The sequence below is a fragment of the Bubalus kerabau genome, chromosome 2 (genome assembly GCF_029407905.1).
Source record: "Bubalus kerabau isolate K-KA32 ecotype Philippines breed swamp buffalo chromosome 2, PCC_UOA_SB_1v2, whole genome shotgun sequence".
Lineage (NCBI taxonomy): Eukaryota > Metazoa > Chordata > Mammalia > Artiodactyla > Bovidae > Bubalus > Bubalus kerabau.
This window is the reverse complement of record NC_073625.1, coordinates 190,283,237-190,303,770: the sequence shown is the minus strand read 5'-3', so window position 1 is coordinate 190,303,770 and position 20,534 is coordinate 190,283,237. Positions and strand designations below refer to the sequence as shown.

The following is a 20,534-nucleotide window of genomic DNA, read 5'->3' as shown; positions in this document are numbered from 1 at the left end:
GAATACAGTCTTTTCAAAGATGCACAGAGCATTTCTAAAATGTGACCATAATGCTAGCCATAAAACAGGTCTTAACAAATTTCAAAAGACAGGCATCAATCAGAGTATATTCTTTGACCAAAATTTACTGATGCAAAAGAAAAAGGTAACAAAAAAGACACTGGGGAAAATTCTCATACACTTAGACAGCCCATCAACAGAAGAATGGATAAAGAAGATGCGGTGCCAATACACGATGGGATCTCAGCTACAAAAAGGAACAGAACTGTACAACCTGCAGAGACGTGGATAAACCTAGAGACTGTCAGAGTCAAGGAAGTCAGAAAGAGAAAAACATTGTTATCATATCACTTCTGGAATTTAGAAAAATGATACTGATGAACTTTTTTGCAAAGTAGAAATAGAGATGAAGATGCAGAGAATGGTTGCATATGGATGTATGGATACCAAGGAAGGAAAGAGGGCATGGGGTGAATTGGGAGACTGGGATTGATGCACATACACTATTGATATTATGTATAAAACAGATAACTAATGAGAACCTACTGTTAAGCACTGGGAACTCTACTCAGTGCTCTGTGGTGACCTAAATGGGAAGGAAACCCAAAAAAGAGGGGATATATGGAATGAGGTTCGTGACATTGTACAGGAGACAGGGATCAAGACCATCCCCATGGAAAAGAAATGCAAAAAAGCAAAATGGCTGTCTGGGGAGGCCTTACAAATAGCTGTGAAAAGAAGAGAAGCAAAAAGCAAAGGAGAAAAGGAAAAATATAAACATCTGAATGCAGAGTTCCAAAGAATAGCAAGAAGAGATAAGAAAGCGTTCCTCAGCGATCAATGCAGAGAAATAGAGGAAAACAACAGAATGGGAAAGACTAGAGATCTCTTCAAGAAAATCAGAGATACCAAAGGAACATTTCATGCAAAGATGGGCTCAATAAAGGACAGAAATGGTATGGACCTAACAGAAGCAGAAGATATTAAGAAGAGATGGCAAGAATACACAGAAGAACTGTACAAAAAAGATCTTCACAACCCAGATAATCACGATGGTGTGATCACTCACCTAGAGCCAGACATCCTGGAATGTGAAGTCAAGTGGGCCTTAGAAAGCATCACTACGAACAAAACTAGTGGAGGTGATGGAATTCCAGTTGAGCTATTCCACGTCCTGAAAGATGATGCTGTGAAAGTGCTGCACTCAACACGCCAGCAAATTTGGAAAGCTCAGCAGTGGCCACAGGACTGGAAAAGGTCAGTTTTCATTCCAATCCCAAAGGAAGGCAATGCCAAAGAATGCTCAAACTACCGCATGATTGCACTCATCTCACACACTAGTAAAGTATTGCTCAAAATTCTTCAAGCCAGGCTTCAGTAGTACGTGAACCGTGAACTTCCTGATGTTCAAGCTGGTTTTAGAAAAGGCAGAGGAACCAGAGATCAAATTGCTAACATCCGCTGGATCATGGAAAAAGCAAGAGAGTTCCAGAAAAACATCTATTTCTGCTTTATTGACTATGCCAAAGCCTTTGACTGTGTGGATCACAATAAACTGTGGGAAATTCTGAAAGAGATGGGAATACCAGACCACCTGACTTGCCTCTTGAGAAATCTGTATGCAGGTCAGGAAGCAACAGTTAGAACTGGACATGGAACAACAGACTGGTTCCAAATAGGAAAAGGACTTCGTCAAGGCTGTATATTGTCACCCTGTTTATTTAACTTATACGCAGAGTACATCATGAGAAACGCTGGACTGGAAGAAACACAAGCTGGAACCAAGATTGCTGGGAGAAATATCAATAACCTCAGATATGCAGATGACACCACCCTTATGGCAGAAAGTGAAGAGGAACTCAAAAGCCTCTTGATGAAAGTGAAAGTGGAGAGTGAAAAGGCTGGCTTAAAGCTTAACATTCAGAAAACGAAGATCATGGCATCCTGTCCCATCACTTGATGGGAAATAGATGGGGAAACAGTGGAAACAGTGTCAGACTTTATTTTTTTGGGCTCCAAAATCACTACAGATGGTGACTGCAGCCATGAAATTAAAAGACGCTTACTCCTTGGAAGGAAAGTTATGACCAACCTAGATAGCATATTGGAAAGCAGAGACATTACTTTGCCAACAAAGGTCCATCTAGTCAAGGCTATGGTTTTTCCTGTGGTCATGTGTGGATGTGAGAGTTGGACTGTGAAGAAGGCTGAGCGCCGAAGAATTGATGCTTTTGAACTGTGGTGTTGGAGAAGACTCTTGAGAGTCCCTTGGACTCCAAGGAGATCCAACCAGTCCATTCTGAAGGAGATCAGCCCTGGGATTTCTTTGGAAGGAATGATGCTGAAGCTGAAACTCCAGTACTTTGGCCACCTCATGCAAAGAGTTGACTCATTGGAAAAGACTCTGATGCTGGGAGGGATTGGGGGCAGGAGGAGAAGGGGATGACAGAGGATGAGATGGCTGGATGGCATCACTGACTCGATGGACGTGAGTCTCAGTGAACTCCGGGAGTTGGTGTTGGACATGGAGGCCTGGCGTGCTGCGATTCATGGGGTCGCAAAGAGTTGGACACGACTGAGCGACTGATCTGATCTGATAACTGGTTCACTCTGCTGTACAGCAGAAACTAATACAACATTGTAAAGCAACTGTACTCCAACAAAAATTAATTTTAAAAAAGTTATTAATTAAAAAATCAATTAAGATACTATACTAGACAAATCTATTGAATGAAATAGTAGCAAAACATGTCATTTTGCAACTTTAGGCTGCAGCTAAAAGTTCTTAAAGGGATCAAAGGTTAAACTTTGGTGTAGGGGACAAATTTTCAGAAGGCTGAAAACAAATGACATAAAACATTAACATGAACAAAGTAAATTAAGAGGAAGGAAAGAAATAACTTAGCAGAAATTAATGAAATGAAAAACATGCAGAAACCCACAAAAGTGGGTCTCTGAAAGGATTAGTAAAATTGGCTGTGTTTTGGCAAGAGAATCAGGACACAATGAGAGACCGTGTGGACAGCGTCACGACGGAGGGGCAGGCACAAGCAGATGCTGTGGGATTTTTCCAGAGGGAATCAGGAGCCGCTTCCGAGCAGCTCTGGATGTGCAAACACAGCTAATGGGACAGATTCCTAGGAACAGCAACTGACCACCAAATCCTGAAGGAGCTACAGAAAACCGAAAGTGCACCATAATCTTTAAACCCTGAAGCATCAGTCACAAGCCACCCCCGGAACCCTGGACACCAGGGCCCCTGCCTGTGCCCTCACCTGGGGAGACTGCCACCCTCACAGATGCCCGGCACCCCCGGGCAGGCCTAGTTGGAGCCTTCTCAAATTGGCTTGTGTGAGAAACTGGCAGCCACAAGTGGAGAAGACATTTAACTGAAAGCGTTTACTCGAGAACCAAGTGTGAACTGAGAGGCAACCTGAGCGCACTGCAGACAGAGCGGGCTGTGCGTGAGCGTGGTGTCCGGACACTGGAAGCTTCTGCCTGGGTCTGAGCCCCACCCCATGGGGCCCCTCTGCGGGGGTGCCGGGGGACACTGTCCAGACCCCGGTCCTGCTTCCACGCCCAGAACCGGGTCAGGACAAATCCTTGATCTGAAGACCAGAGCTCCCATTCCAACAAGGTCTCTGGGGCTGAAGGTTATGTTTGTGAAGGCACCACAGAGCATCATTGTTACCCAATTGTTAAGGGGCACAGGGGAGCCGGGGGAGGGACAAAAGAGTCAAAACGTACAACAAGCAGCCGCTGCCAATCCAGGCCAGGCCAGCACTCAAGGTCAGCCCTGGATGCCCCAGAGCTCAGCCCAGGCACAGGTATGTGTGTGTCACATACACACACACACACACAGCAATAAATGAAACTGCTGAGACAAGGAGATGATCCCTTCTGAGCCCACTAGAGTCCCTGAGAACAAAGCAGGACAGGCCCAGTTCACCCAAAACCAGAAACTGAACCCATGGCACAGATAGCTCAGTTGGTAAAGAATCCGCCTGCAATGCAGGAAACCCCGGTTTGATTCCGGGTCGGGAAGATCCGCCGGGGAAGGGATAGGCTACCCACTCCAGTATTCTTGGGCTTCCCTTGTGGCTCAGAGACTGAACTCGTGGCATAAACAGTTGGGGTCCCTGCAGAGCCCCTGCTTGGTCTCCCCAAGACTCACAAACACAGCTTCGTGCTCTGAGGAGCAGCCTCGGAGCCACACAAGGATGGATGGGCAAGGTGCCCTGCCCGCTCTGGGTGCACAGCGGGCAGTTGCCTCCCTGGGGCAGGCCGCCAGCACCTCTGATGCCCTCGGGGGTGCTTTAGAGGGAAACAAAGCTCCTTGTGACGTGCTGAGCCATGAAAAGATCCGGCACCGGGGTGAGGGGGGTTGTCAAGTTGGCACGGAAGCCAGCACTTCTGAGATGGACAGACCGGCACCCAGGCTGGCCACAGGCTGGTGGGCAGCAGCCTCTCCCATGTTCCAGAAAAGGGCCGAACACAGCAGGATGTGGCTTCTGCAGAAACAGGACCCACCAGCCTCTTGCTTGGCATCTGAGGGGCAGAGGGGAGAAGCATCGGGTGAGAGATGGTTGGGACCCTTGTCAGCCACCCAAGGACGCGTGCGCCGCTTTGGGGATGAGCTGGCATGGGGCTCAGCTGTGTCCATCTCTGTACCCCCTGCACGGCTCGTGGCCCTGGGCCTCTTGTTCACATGCTGTCATCCCTGGCAGCCCCGCCGGGACTCACCATCACCCCTTCATGAGGCATCACTGCTCTGACACACGTGGTACCTCACGTGTGACACCACTTGACAAACTGTCTTCACACGTGATATTTTCCAACCCTCATGAGCCCCTGGGGCGCAATGAGGAGAAGAGGGCCACGCCTAAGAAGTGTGAAGTCACCGGCTGGGGCCACTTAAGCCTGTGGCCCATCCCACACCTCCACGGGGAAAATCAGTCTACCTGCCACCAATCTGCATTGTGTGTGTGCGTGTTTGTGTGTTAGCTGCTCAGTCATGTCCAACTCTTTGCGACCCCATGAACTGTTCCCTCCAGGCTCCTCTGCCCATGGGATTCTCCAGGCAAGAATACTGGAGTAGGTTGCTATTCCCTTCTCCAGGGGATCTTCCTGACCCAGGGACTGAACCTGGGTCTCCTGCACTGCAGGCAGATTCTTTACTGTCTGAGCCACCAGGGAAGCCCCGACTCGCACTGTGGACACACAGGGGACAGTGTGGGTTATGATGCTACCGAGGTTCATCGTAGAGCAGGGACAAAGCCTCTGCTTGCTGGATTTCAAAACCAGAAATAAAGTGGAAACAAAAGACTACCAGGCACCCAGAATGGTGTTATTCTCTCCATCATCACGGGTGGGTGTGGAGACAGGTGTGGTCTCTTCACGGTAAGTCTGCTATGTGGGTCTGCAGTGTTGGGACGGGCAGGATGCGCTCAGCGAGCCACTCAGGGGAGTGTGGTGCCCACAGGACTCACCACAGGGAACGGAAAAAGCTCCAGGGCTGGCTGCTGACCTCACTGTCCACACCACAGGGCCAAGTGCAGCCCTGCGGTCTCTACCCAGGGACGGGGCAGGCAGATGTAAAGGTCAGCAGTGGGACGTGAAGTGAGGAAAGCAGCCCATAAAGACAGTCTGCACGATGTGGTGTGTGTGCTTGTGTATGTGTCTGTGTGTGTGTGCACGCGTGTGAGCCTCTGAGTGCGTGCATGTGCATCCTAGCTGGGTCTCGGGCTGGGGAAGGTGTCCTGGCACACTGACAGCTGGAGGATGAGCAAGAACCCACCAGGCAAAGGTCCAGGGTGCAGCCTCGGGGGAGAAGCCGAGCCCGGGTGTTGAGGGGCAGTGAGGACCAAGCAGAGGGGATGGCGTCCTCTGAGCGTCACCACCGTCAGCAGCGGCTGGAGCGGGCAAGGACGGGAACAGAACTGGGCTCACTGAGACAGAACCTCAATGGCCACAGGGAAGGGATCTGATGGGAGCGGGACTGGAGGCGGTCTTAGGTGAGGCAGGGGGCCATGAGAAACATGGAGGAGGGGGTCGCGGGTGGGGCAGGGCCTGGCCTGGACACGTCACCCCAAGAGGCATGTTCATGGGTAAGGGAGAAACGGACAGGAGAGGACTGCTCAGGTCGGGGTGCCTGGTCCGGGGACGCACCAGCAGGGGACCCTGTGGGCCCAGGGTTTAGGAAGCAGAGCCGAGAGGACAGTGAGCTGGGGTCACGGCCTCACAGGCAATTAAAACACAAGGGGGTCTTGGAGGCCCACAGTGGACATGAACTCGGGCAGACCCCGCACCATCAGACAACAACATTCCAAGTGCCTGACGGTCTTTCCATTCATGTTTAATTTCTATTAATAGCTTTGAAATCTGACCTGTAAGATGTACTAACCCCCTTTAAAAAATCATGCTCTTTCACATTTACTGGTATATACCACGCAATGCAGACGTATGGCAGTTTTCAGCTACCAAAAACGTTGTCTGGATGATCTGCCTGTTCTAAAACAACAGATACCACCTCCATCACATGGACAACAGAGAAGTCAATGGGAAGTTAAGTTCATTGAGGACAAAATCAGAGTCACGTTTTGCAACTGTGTCCCAAACTGAATAAAGAGCTTAACAGAGATGTGTAGGGAGCGAGGGCCTCCGACGTTCTGCATCCTGGACACTGGTCTTGTCCCTGGCGAGGCAGTCCTAGGCCAGGACAAAACCCCCCAGGTTAGCTGAGTCCCCCAGGGCTACTCACACCATAGCATTCCTTAACTCCCACAATTGCTTTCTTCACCAGGATTTGTGTAGGTTTACCTTGGCAATCTCTTCAAGCTCTGAGTTCTGTTTAGGGGATCAAGTTTGTCAATGACACCTTCAGAAGTCCCCTCTTATGAGTCCAGGAAATAAACCTATAATGGTTTATTTCTAGATCAGCCCCACTCCTGGGCTCCTGGGAGAAGCAGAGCCCCTCCAGGGAGACAAAGTCTCCTGAACACAAGATCACAGCCCAGGGTACAAAGCACATGAGAACTGGGCTTCAGGGAGTGAGAGGCAGCAGAGCAAAATGCTCAAGAAATTTAGACTTCGGTATTATTTTGTGTGTTTTTATTATGTTGGCATTATTCTTTGCAGTATATAAAATAAGTAGGGCTTCCCAGGTGGCACTAGTCAAAAAGAATCTGCCTGCAATGCAGGAGACCTGGGTTTGATCCCTGGGTCAGGAAGATTCCCTGAAGGAGGAAATGGCAACCCACTCCAGTATTCCTGCCTGGGAAATCCCATGGACAGAAGAGCCTGGTGGGCCCGTGAAGAGTTGCATGAAGCTGAGCACACATATAAAATAAGTATGCTTAGAGATAAGAGAAGAACTTGGAACACGTGCAAAGAAAAGAGCACCAAGCAAGAGAAGAGGCAGGTTTGGAGAGAACTACCGAGGACATTTAAGAACGAGAAACAGGGACTTCCCTGGTGGTCCAGTGGGTGAGACCGAAAAGACCCTGATGCTGGGAGGAGTTGGGGGCAGGAGGAGGAGGGGACGACAGAGAATGAGATGGCTGGATGGCATTACTGACTCAATGGACGTGAGTTTGAGTGAACTCCAGGAAATGGTGATGGACACAGAGGCCTGGCGTGCTGCGATTCATGGGGTCGCAAAGAGTCAGACACGACTGAGCTACTGAACTGAACTGAACTGAACTGAACTCCTGATGCAGGGGGCCTGGATTCGATCCCTGGTCGGGGAACTAGATCCCACTTGCTGCAACTAAAGATCCCACATGCCGCAGCTAAGACCCGGTGCAACCAAATAAATCGATGAATAAAGATAAAATATTTTTTTTAAAGGAATGAAAATTAGGATCACTGAAATGAAGAGCTTAATGTGCAGGTTAAGTAGCAGATAAGACAGAGATGAAGATACAGCTGGAAAACGAGAGTGGAAAGTGGAGGAATTCACCAAGAACATGGTGATAAAAAAAAAAAAAAAGACTAAAAGACAAACATGAGCAAGAGTATGAGACTTGGAAAATGGTGTGACAAAGTCAGGCATAAGGTAAATTGAAGCAAAAGTCAACAGAAGAATGGCTGAAATTTTTCCAGAATTCCCGAGAGACACAAAACTTTATCCTCAGGAAGCACACTGACTCCAAAGCAGGATAAATAAGAAGAAACCCACTCTAGAGATGCCACCATGAAAACAGAGAACGCTGGATGTAAAAGGGACCACAAACACAGTGGAGAGGGAACATCGCTCACACAGGAAGGGCAGAGGGACCACCAGATGGCCCCTGGAGACAGTACGAGGTGACATGATAGTCCACGTCTGTGCCCTCTGCCCACAAGCCTTCCCAGCTGAAATCAATAATAAATGTATAAGCTAAAATCCCCATGCACTTAGAAAATAAAAGTACCTTCCATATCACTCATGGGTCACAGAAGAGTAAACAGATATTTAAATGCTCAAAAAAGAAGACGGTGGCAGAGGATGAGATGGTTGATAGCATTCCTGATTCAATGGACATGAACTTGGGCAAATTCCAGGACATAGTGAGGAACAGGGAGGCCTTACATGCTGCAGTCCATGGGGTCACAAAGAGTCAGACATGATTTAGCAACTGGACAACAAAAATGCTCAAGATCTGAACAATAATACTAAAGTGAAGTTGCTCAGTCGTGGCCGACTCTTTGCGACCCCATGGACTGTAGCCAACTAGGCTCCTCTGTCCGTGGAATTTTCCAGGCAAGAGTACTGGAGTGGGTTGCCATTTCCTTCCAGGGGATCTTCCAGACCCAGGGATCGAACCCAGGCCTTCTGCATTGCAGGCAGATGCTTTACCATCTGAGCCACCAGGGAAGCCAAACAATGATACTGCTACACTCCAAAATATACCAGACACAGGACTATAGAACCAGGAAGAAACGTTTAACTTTAAATTCTTATGAAAGAAATAAAGCTTGAAAATTAAGAAACTATGCTTACAAAAATAACAAGGAAGTTAAGCTTTCAACTCAATAACCTGTAAAGAGATCACCAGGAAAAAAACCCAGAAAGAGTAGAAATAAATGATGACAATGGGAGGATAAATTAACGACAGGAGAACCAAAAATGTGATGGACATGCGAGTTGGCTGAGAGTCGGCTCTTTGTGAGCAGCAAGGAAACAGATAAACCTCTGCTGAGATAAATTGAGAAAAAAGAAAAACAAAAACAATTCTAGGAATGAAAGGTGGAGCTTAATGTCAGATACCATGGAGATTAAAAAATTAAGAAAATATTAAGACCTTTTTACCAAGAAATTGACAATGTTATTGATGTGGATCCTAGGGTAGAGAGGTCTAAGATGGCTCCAAGGTTCACACCTTTGAGTGTGGGCTGGACCTAGTGACTGGCTTTCAAGAAAAGTAGTGGAAGGTGGCCTCCAAGATGGGGTTTACAGCACTGAGTCTTAGACTAGCTGGCTCACACTCTCTCCCCCTCTTGCTCTGATGGACAAACTGCCAGGATGGACAGAACAACTGGCAAAGACCTGAATCCTGTTGACAGTGTGAATGTACCTGAAGAAGGACCCTTGCCCTGTCTTGCCTTTAGATAAGACTGCAGCCTCTGTGACACCCGGTCACAGCCCATGAGAGACCTGGGCCTGAGGAGCCAGCTCCGCTGAGCCTGGATTCCTGGACCACAGACACGGTGAGATGGAAAGTGTTGTTGAGAGCCAGGAAGTGTTGGGGTCACTTGTTACATAGCAACAATGCAGGTCACTCCTTAGAAAAATAACACCAAATCTTATTTTAAAAAGACCTAGAAAAGCTGAACAGATCAGTAGCTAGTAAAAGAATCAATCAAAATGTAAAAATCTGTCCACACAAAAGCCAGGCCCAGGACAAGAAACACATCACCTCAATCTCACATGGGAGGTAACACCGCCCACTTAGATAATGAGATGAGTGTAACCCGGCCCCAAACCCATTGGGACAGTGCAAGAGAGGACAGTTACAAGCCATGCACACTTCTAGACAAAGGTGCAACAAATTCTAAACAAAATCTCAACACACCAAGTACGGTAACGCAGTAAAATACGTCATGGTTGAGATGGGGTATTTCCTGAAAAGCAGGAAAATCTACTCATGTTCTTTTACCACATTAACGGATAAAAGGAGAAAATTTTATATGATCAGCTCAACACACACGGAAAAAGTCTTTGATAAAGCAACATCTTCAGTCAAATATTCACGACATCTATCTGGAGAAAACCATAATTTAAAAAGATACAAGCCCCTCAGTGTTCACAGCAGCACTGTCCACAAGAGCCAGGACATGGAAGCAACCTAAATATTCATCAACAGACGAGCAGATAAAGAAGACGGTACATGTACACAGTGCAGCAGTACTCAGCCATAAAAAGAAGGAAATAAGGCCATTTGCAGCCACATGGATGGACCTAGAGACTGTCATACTTAGCGTAGTCAGAGAGAGACAAATACTATGGGATAGCGCCTGCATGTGGAATCTTAAAAAATGGTACAAACGAACTTATTTACAAAACAGAAATAGAGTTACAGATGTAGAAAACATATGGTTACCAGGGGGGAAAGGGATAAATTGGAAGATTAGAATTTACATATATCAACTATTACATATATCAATAAAATAGATAACTAATAACACCTACTATATAGCACAGGGAACTCTACTCAATGTTCTGTAATGCCCTATATGGGAAAAGACTTTTAAAGTGTGGAACTGTGTGCATGCATAACTGATTCACTCTGCCTACACCGGAAACTAACACAGCACTGTGAATCAACTGCACTCCAAAAGAAATTTTAAGAAGAAAGCAAGGGAAAAAGGTATATATGGTTCCTATTTTTCAGAAAGAAGCCAATTATTTGTATAAACAAGACAACTCTTTTAACTGGAAAAGGGGGGAGTCTACAGAAAAATAAGCATTCTCTCTTTTATTTTTTGTGACTTGTTTTAAATGGGTAAGGTAATCTGAGGAGATATAGTAATACATTGTAACTCCTCCCAGCTACACTATCCCACCCTTGTAAGAAGTAACCACTTACCCCTTGAGTCTCTTCCCAGTATGTCCTCATTCCAACAGGACAAGAAACCTGGGAAGGGGGTCTTACCACCACTCCCCACTCCATATGACTTGCCCTAAACCCCACGCTCTCCCCAGCAATGCCCCGGGACACAGCACACATGCTGCTGGGGCCATCCTGCCCACGTGGGACCACACACCAAGTGCACCTAGATGTGGAAGCTGCTCTGCAGACATGGCCGTGCTTCTGTAACACCCCCCAGCTCACACTCACACAGCGCACCTTGGCTCACATCTGCACCCACACCTGGCCCAGGCACTCTCTTTACATTTTGGCCACCCCAGTGGAGCAGGCCAGCATCTAACCACGCTGTTATTTTTGCATCTCCCTGATAACCAGTGAAGGTGAGCCTTGAATCTCTTCACCTCTTTATTTCCTTCCATCTGCTAGCTCCTTTGTTCCCAGGAGGAGCAACAGGAAGATTCAGAACTAAGCAGCCTCCATATTTGTACCAACACCAAACGGGAAAACTGAGCAGATTCCCTGAAAACCAAGAATAATGACCAAAACGCCGCATCACACTTGCATGCAGTACAGTCCTGACAGCCCTGGCCCAGGCAGCAAAACAGGACGGGACAATGCTAAAGGTGTAAGGAAGAAACAAGCACTTTCTGTCCATGCAGAAAATCCCCCAACGCTGCAAATAATTTATAAGAAAAAGAGATTGGCAAGGTGCCTGGATAGCAATCAATATCCAAAATCAACTCCCTTTCTGCTCAACACCAACAAGAGTTAGAATTTTTTTAAGTAAAAAAATAAAATGTGAAAACACCACTTATAAAAGTAACAAAAATAAGGACACCTGGGAATAAATTTAACCACAAAGTATAAGATAGTGTGCAGAATAGTACGTAGAGAGCCCTAGTAAAAGCCATGTAAGAAGACTGACATTAATGGAAACACATCACCTCTATGGCAGGAAGACTTCATACCATAGAGATGAAATCCACCCCCCAGCTGATCTACAGAATTGGTGCAGTTTTGATCTAAATCCTTGACAAAGTTTTTCAGGAAACTTGACACACTGCTTTTAACACATACACAGGAAAACAAAGAGCAAGATCAGCCAGGTGCTCTAGAAACCCCGGGTGGCAGGGGTAGTGGGGTGCATGCCCAGAAAGTAAGAGGGTCAGGTTGAGGGGCCACCCATGCACACACATCGACCAGAGCGACAGAGAACCCAGCGGAGGGACCTGGACATGTGACTGCAGTGGCCCCACCAGTCAGCAGGGAAAGAGGGCCACCCGGCGGAGGCTGGAATCAGGACAACTGTACTCCGCATGGGGACAGAGCCCCTACCTGTCACCACCCAGAAGCCACTCCCGAGGGACGGAGGGCTTCAGCGTGGAAAGCAAACAGTCCAACTTCTATAAGAAAACACAGGAGAACACACAAGTGACTCCAGGACTTCTCAACTGCATTCGAAAAGCTGAAAAGGTGGATAAACTCTACATTACATCAAGAATTTCTATTCGTCAAAAAAAAGTAAAAAGACCAGACCCAGCTAAGCAAGACGCCTGAAGCACACATTAGGACAAGATTATTATCCTCAATGCACAAGGAAATACCTCATACAGAACCATATGCAAGGAATACATAAGGAAAACCTATCGCCCAACAGGAAAATGGGTGAAGGAATTCACAGAGGAGGAAAGGCATCTAGCAGTAAGTGCAGGGGGAGGCTCAACTCCATCTGCCAGGAAACAAATCCAGGCCACCACCAGTCACATTCTGTATCCAACCTATTGGCAAAACTTTCAAAAAATACTTATTTGGCACATGGGATCTTTAGTCGGGGCATGCAGGATCTAGTTCCTTGACGAGGGATGGAAACAGGTTCCCTGCATTGGGAGCGCTGTCTTAGCCACTGGACCACCAGGGAAGTCCCTCCACTTGCAAAACTGAATGACATCACCAGGTGCCGAAGAGCAGGTGGGTCCACTGAACACCCTGTGGGTGGCTATGCAGTCGGAGTCTCTCCTGCTGCTGCTGCTAAGTCACTTCAGTCGTGTCCGACTCTGTGCGACCTCATGGAGAGCAGCCCATGAGGCTCCTCAGTCCCTGGGATTCTCCAGGCAAGAACACTGGAGTGGGTTGCCATTTCCTTCTCCAATGCATGAAAGTGAAAAGTGAAAGTGAAGTTGCTGAGTCTTGTCCAACTCTTAGCGACCCCATGGACTGCGTCCCACCAAGCTCCTCCATCCATGGGATTTTCCAGGCAAGAGTGCTGGAGTGGGGTGCCATTGCCTTCTCCACGGAGTCTCTCCTATCTCTCTGCAAACAGCCCAGTGTAGGCATCACTGCCCAGACTTCCCCGCCCAGCGGTCCCCTTCAGAGAATGCTAGAGGGCTGCATGGCTCCACACGTGTAATTAAGACGTGTGGACACAGAACATTCTATCAAAGTATAGAGCAAGATTATACTTGGGGATCATAGCTCAGTTGGTAAAGAATCCACCTGCAAAGCAGGAGACCCCAGTTCGATTCCTGGGTCGGGAAGATGTGCTGGAGAAGGGATAGGCTACCCACTCCAGTATTCTTGGGCTGCCCTTGTGGCTCAGCTGGTAAAGAATCTGCCTGCAGCGTGGGAGACCTGGGTTCGATTCCTAGCTTGGAAAGATCCCCTGGAGAAGGCAAAGGCTACCCACTCCAGGATTCTGGCCTGGAGAATTCCATGGACTGTATAGTCCATGGGGTTGCAAAGAGTCGGACACAACTGAGCGACTTTCACTTTCAACACTTCCATAGAGCAAGATGAGGAGCGCCTTCCACTAAATGCATTTGGTATCAGTAAACATTACGTTTTGCAGACTTCATCTTTACATGGACCTTGGGAGGGCCTCCTACAGGCACCCAGAGACACACAGAGCTCCTTTGTTTCCTGACACCTCTCTGGGTACCAGCTTCTCCTTCCCTCCACCCATCCTCACGGACCCCAACCCTGTTTACAGCAGCCATGCTTGAGATAGGAAAGACAGTTCATCTGGACATGAGATCCTGGGGTTTTGTTATTCATCTTTTTGTTTGTTTGCTTCTCTTGCATGCATTTTGTCCTCATTTAATTGGCTCACTGACTTTATTTTGAAAATTACACAAATATTTTAGACAAGAGGTTGTAAAAATAGTGGCCCACAGTCTAAATTCAGGCAGGAACATTTTCCATTTGCCTGCACAGCTTGTTAAAAATAAATAATTGTATATAAGGATCTAGGTTTCTGGCTGATTTCAGCAGCCAAAGAGCTAGTGACTTGGGTACCATAGCTGCATGGCATGTCTGCTGGGGGTCCGTGGCTGAGGGTCAGAGGCTAGGGGTCACTGGGTGGAGGTCAGTGGGGTCAGTGGCTGGGGGTCAGGCAAAACACATCTGAGAGAAGAAGCGTACAGTCATCATTCATGTTTGCTTGGCCACCCTGGCCTAGCACTTGTCCCATCTGTGTTTAGAATTTTCACATATAGCTTTTTTACCAAAATAGAAACATTTATATCTGATAACAGGCTTCCCTGGTGGCTCAGATGGTAAAGAATCAGCCTGTAATGCAGGAGACTTGGGTTCGATCCCTGGGTTGGGAAGATGCCCTGAAGGAGGGCATGGCAACCCACTCCAGTATTCTTACCTGGAGATTCCCCATGGACAGAGGAGCCTGGAGGGCCACAGTCCACGGGGTTGCAAAGAGTCAGACACGACTGAGCGACTAAGCACAGCACATACCCAATAACTCATTAAAATTTAAAGAAGAAAAATGCCAGGTACAGAGCACTTGGAGCTCCAGTAAAACACCCTGCTGCCTTGGAGCTTGGAACCGAACCACAGGCCACCGATGCACTTTCTACCAAATGTTCTAGAGCTTGAGTAACAGTAGTAAGTGCCCACTTTAGGAAACTGAACACACTGCCCCGTGCTCACACATGTGTGCTCTGGCGTTTGTCATCTATCTGCAAGCGTTTGCTTCCTCTCATCGCTGGACACTCTCTTTTTGTATCAGTTCACCACAGCAGTCATGTGTGGATGTGAGAGCTGGACCATAAAGAAGGCTGAGCACCGAAGAATTGATGCTTTTGAACTGTGGTGCTGGAGAAGACTCTTGAGAGTCCCTTGGACTGCAAGGAGATCAAACCAGATCAAACTAAAGGAATTCATTCCTGAATATTCATTAGAAGGACTGATGCTGGAGCTGAGGGCTCCAATACTTTGGCCACCTCATTCAAAGAGCCAACTCATTGGAAAAGACCCTGATGCTGGGAAAGATCGAAGGCAGGAGGAGAAAGGGATGACAGAGGGTGAGATGGTTGAACGGCATTACTGACTCTATAGACATAAGTTTGGGCAAACTCCTAGAGACGGTGTAGGACAGGGGGCCTGGTGTGCTGCAGTTTATGGGGTCATAAAGAGTTGGACACAATTTAGCTGCTGAACAACATCAACACTACTTATAGTAAAGGAGCCAAAATAAAAGCCCAAGGGAACCCAACAGACTACAGGGCTTTTCCTAAAACTAAACCAAAACTTTGCCCAGGCCAAGGGATCATTCTTACTGTCCTTCTACTTCTGTGGAGTCCAAGTCACTAAACTTTGTCTCTGAGGCTGCGATGGCACTTTGACACACAGAAGGCCCTCAAAAGAGACCCTGCTTCCCAGGCTACAGGGGAGTGGTGCCTGCCATTCCTGGCTGCAAGACGCAGGGTGGGGCTGAGGACCCCAGGCTGACCTTCTCAGAGCTGCGTCTGAGGCCCGTCCTCCCAGTCCTCTGCCCTTTCTCCCACCCCACCCCACACAGGCCAGGTGCAGGATCACCCCTCCTCCCCTCCCTACAGCTTCCACAGCAGCCCCCCACAAACCTCCTGCACTTCCCATCTTGGCATCCTCCTTTCACGGAACCTGGACAGGTGAAGTCTTCATCCAACAATCTGATTTGTGTTAGTCTGACGAAAATCGCTGCTAGAGAATCGTATTTTGCAAGGTATACCATCAATTACTTTCTCTCTGAACCTAAGGATTAGATTACGTGTATCTTCCTAAGAAAAGGTGCATTCATTCATTCATTCATTCACTCAACCAATCATTCCAGTTAGCCTGGAATAACAGTCTAATTAGAAACCAAAGTATGAAAAGCATTAACACAATCATTGACACATTCTCCACATTGAGAGTCGATACCCATGGGCTCAAAGGCCACTCCCCTACGCCGGGGGTGCACCCATGGGGCTCACAGGCCTCAGGAGAGCAGAACCGGTAAAGGTGTTCCTGCTGCAGCTTTTACTGCTGCTCCCAGTAGAACTCACTACTAACCTTCTTGCTGCTGACTTCATTCCCCGCCCACTTTCAGAAAGGAACCGAGGAGCCACATCAATGATGCATGGCCTCCCTGGGCCACCTGGGGACAGGCCTCTCGGCTGCTGGTGGGCGGCTCCCACTATGAGCACCCAGCTCAGTTTTTAGTCCTGTGTGACGCCAAGTTCTCCTGACTGGGAGAAGACTTCTGCCTGTCACAGTATCAAAGGACACATTTCTTTCAATTTGCTAACACCAGCATCTACAATGTATCCTATCCATGACCTTCTAGCTGCGCTTGGGAAAAGATGTGGCCAATTAAAGCACAGCGTCCACGGCCACAGGCCCCAGCCCTGCAGCGGGAACTTGGGCCAACTTTCCCCACGGATCTGCTCCTCCATCTCCAAAAAGACACATAGGAACTGCCGCCAGATTATCTGTGTTTCAGTTTCTGGCACTTTGGTCGACACAGATAATCAGGGCATGGTGAATTCTTCTAAATAACTAAATAAGAGTCTGTACGAGGTTGAACCAGTACTGGGTTTGCCTAAAATCCAGCATTTTGAAATGAGCAATTTAGGGCTTCTTAGGTGGCTCAGAGGTGAAGAATCCACCGGCAATGCAAGAGACATGGGTTCGGTCACTGGGTCAGAAAGATCCCCTGGAGAAGGAACTGTCACCCCACTCCAGTATTCCTGCCTGGAAAATCCTATAGACAGAGGAGCCTGGCAGGCTACATACAGTCCATGGGGTCACAAAGAGTCAGCATGACTGAGCAACTAAACAACAACGGCAACAATTTAGGATTACTTTTAATTATTAGGAAGTGGTTTCAGAAACAACAGACCAAGTCCAAGTCATTTCAACTTTACAACATGAAGCAACTTATTTAAAACCTCAAGCATTCCTTGGTTAACCAAAGTAAAATCTATGAACCTTCCAAGCAATCGTTTTAAGAAATTCAGTCCAACCTTACTGTAACTGTACATTTATCGATGAGAAGATCAAGTAAAGATTCCATGTCACACAGTACAAATCATTAAGAAAGGAATAGATACATGCAGCCAATTGCATCCAGTGCTCTGCTCTATAAATATTAATCAACCACAACTTGTAACAGTGAGATATTAGAGTTTTTGATGAGGCCCAAGAGAGGAGAGAAAAAGACAGAAGCAGAAGCCACTACTTTTGCCCCAGGTGGACTCTGACGGAGTCAGGGCCTCAGTGCTGAGAGCAGGGGTTGGGGTACTAACCTCTGCTGAAGCTGATCTCTGAGTCTGCTCCACTGGGTCAGGCCGAAGGCCGGTGGAAGGTGTGTGGTTTGGAGTCAAATGTGATTGGACACATCAGCAACACCCTCCCCACTCCAGAAAACCCCGTAAATTCAACTCTTCTCAAACACAGTTTCTGCTTTTCATTTTCCCTGTTTATAGGGATTTCAACATTTCCCTCCCATCTCTGATTTGACTAGAGATAAAAGTGTTCACAGATGTTTAGCAGACTGATAAGGCTGACAAGACGGGAGTCCAAGGATCTCAGTTCAGATTCTGGTCATGCCGATCTGTGACCCACCCTTCAGGAGGTAACGGAAGCTCTGGCTTTTCCCAGACCGCTCTTCTCCAAGGCTGAAGTGCAATTCAGGGGTGTCACGTGTAAAGGCCTGATCCTACATATCAGGAGCCACGCTAGCAAACAAGGGAAGCAGAAGTAAAAACGGACAGACCAGGGCCTTCCCTGCTGGTCTGGTGGTTAAAATCTGCCTTGCAACACAGGGGACTCTGCTTCGATGGCTGGTCAGGGTGCTAAGACCCCGCATGCCGGGGAGCAACGTAGTCCACGTGTCACAACCAAGATCCAATGCAGTCAGAGCTTATATAAATGGATGAATAGTTTTTAAAAATCACTTTGGTGGATACACTTCTTCTAACTTCCAAAATAAACTACATTCAGTTTGCTTCCCTGGCCCTGGCACCCAGACTTGTGACAGACACACAGAGAGTCAGCTGGCCCTCCCAGGCAGCGCAGAGTCCTTGCCGGAGGTGGCTCCTAGAGCCCACACCCTGGCAACTCAAGTGTCCCCTGGGCCTCTTCCTTCACCTCCTGCCACTTTCCCTGCTCCCGCACTTTCTCCGGGCCACACTGCTCAGCCTCAAACCTCTGGACAGAGGTGCCTGGGCAGGGCCCAGCACAGCCAGTCTGTATGCGCATGGAACATGGAGGCACCTGTCCCCCACAAGGCCACGAGGGCCAAGGGGCCCTAAGCACGCTGAATCTCAGTCACGCTTGCATTGTGGATGTCAGCCACATGGTGTGTATGAACCTCAATCACAGGTCCTCTTTTTTTATACAATGTAATCAAGAAGGTTCCCTCAGGGCTGAGAAAAGGATACAGAAGTGAGTTGTAACAGGACAACTCTGAAACTTGGAGGGAGAGGAGAAGTGGAGTCAGGATGGCCTAGAAAAGGGGAAATAACCCAATTAGAAAAAGTTCCGAGTCTCCCTGAGACCCCCAGGAAGCTTTTCAACAGCAGAGGAAGTTGATTTCCAGCCTGGGGATGACCACAAGCAGCCTGTAGGGCTGTCACTTAGACCCCTGGGGTCCCCTGGCCTCTCCCACTGATCACAGCCGCCACACACCACCCGCGATCTGGGGTCTCCGTGATTCCACCCTTAATATGGGTGTCAGTTCTCATTCTAGTCAGTCACAAGGCCAACAGCCCACTGTCATTTTTCCTTCTCATAAGATCAAATTTCCTACAGAAAGGAACCTAACTGCTCCAGTATTCTCTAAGACAAGGTTTTATATTGTGCCTAAAAAAAAAGTCTGGGGAGCCATTTATAAAATCATTTTCCCTATTTTACCCAACTTCTTTCAAAAGTTGAAAGAAAGGAAGAAAGAAGAGAGAAGAAGGAGAGACAGAGAGGACCTGCTCATTATTTGCAGGCAGCTTCATCTGCTAGTCATCCTCCCTTCCTGAGACCCTGGGAGGGCAGCACCAGGCGTCCCTGGGCCCTCTGGCCGGCCCTGGGGGTGAAGGTGGTTTTCCTCCCAAACGGCTCTTGGATCATTGACCGGCCCCATCACCTGACTGGAACCGTGGAAATTCACAGTCGGCCTTTGGTCCAAACGCCAAAGTCAAATCGGAACGCTCAGCCCCACCACAGCCTGCGGTCCCACCTGCAGCCCTCCCCTCCGGGCAGAGCAAAAAGTGAAACTAACCCGTGGCCGCAGCGCGCAGGGTCGGGGGCGCGCGCGGGGTCCCCGTTGTCAGCTCCCCGAAACCCGGCGGGGGCGCGTGGCGTCCACCTGGAGCAGAGGGGCCCAAGGAAGTCCGCGGGGCGAGGGGCAGGGGTGTCGTTCCCTCGCCCAGCCCGGCTGCCCGCCCCTCCTAGGGCGCCCCGGCCCCAGCCGCGCGCCCGGCTGCAGCGCCCCAGGCCGGCCGGCGAGGACCGGGACAGGCTTGGGCCTGGCCGGTCGAGGCCCCGGAGGCTGGGAGGGAACCCACGGCCCGCCGTCCCCAGTCCCGGTCCTCCCGTCCTCCCGCAGGCCCCGCGCCCGGCGGAGCGCAGCCGGCCTGCTGCGCCGCGGGGCCCGGGTGGGGGCGATCTGGGGAGGCAAGGGGGGCCGATCTCGGGCGGCGGGGAGGGGGCCGACCTCGGGGACGCGCCGCTCACCTGCAGCCGCAGCCACCTGCTCCTCGCGCGCGTGGCCCCGGCGTCGCCTCCGCTCCGGGCCGCTCGGTCGCTGCGCTCCGGCCCTGGGCGCGCCCGGCCCTGCGTCGGGCCTCAGCGAGTGCGGCGCCCGCCGCCCCCGGCCCCCATCCCGCCCCGCCCGGCCCGCCGCCCTCCGCCCTCGGCCGCGCCGCCCCGCCACTTCCTGTGCGCGGCGATCCCACAGTTCCGCCGGCGCGCGGGGCGGCGGGGACACGCGGGGGGGAAGGGGGACACGCGGGGAGGGGACATGGGACCTGCGGAGGGGACACAGGGCGGAGACCGGCCAGGGGGCCGCGGGAGTACTCGGGAGAGCGGGGAGGGAATACGAGGGGGGAGGGGAGCGGGGACACGCAGGGGAACACGGGGAGGTAAGCCAAGGGGACAGGGAGGTACCAGGGGACAGCGGGCGGAACACGGGACGCAGAGGGAGACAGGGCGACATGG

The 20,534-nt window shown here is 49.5% G+C and overlaps 1 protein-coding gene across 2 annotated transcripts in view; it reads right to left on the bottom strand.

Moving 5' to 3' along the window:
* AGPAT3 (1-acylglycerol-3-phosphate O-acyltransferase 3) overlaps positions 1 to 20,200 on the bottom strand; it is an 86,804-nt gene extending 66,604 nt beyond the window's left edge. The window contains exons 1-2 of one of the 2 annotated variants that reach the window (XM_055569772.1): positions 20,052 to 20,188; positions 19,597 to 19,683 (exon numbers count right to left, since the gene is read on the bottom strand). The gene's annotated coding sequence lies outside the window, so the exon portion shown is untranslated. Of the gene's footprint in view, positions 1 to 19,596; positions 19,684 to 20,051 lie in introns of both variants that reach the window. The other variant, XM_055569771.1, reaches the window with a different exon arrangement.
* Between the last annotated feature and the right edge of the window lie 334 nt (positions 20,201 to 20,534).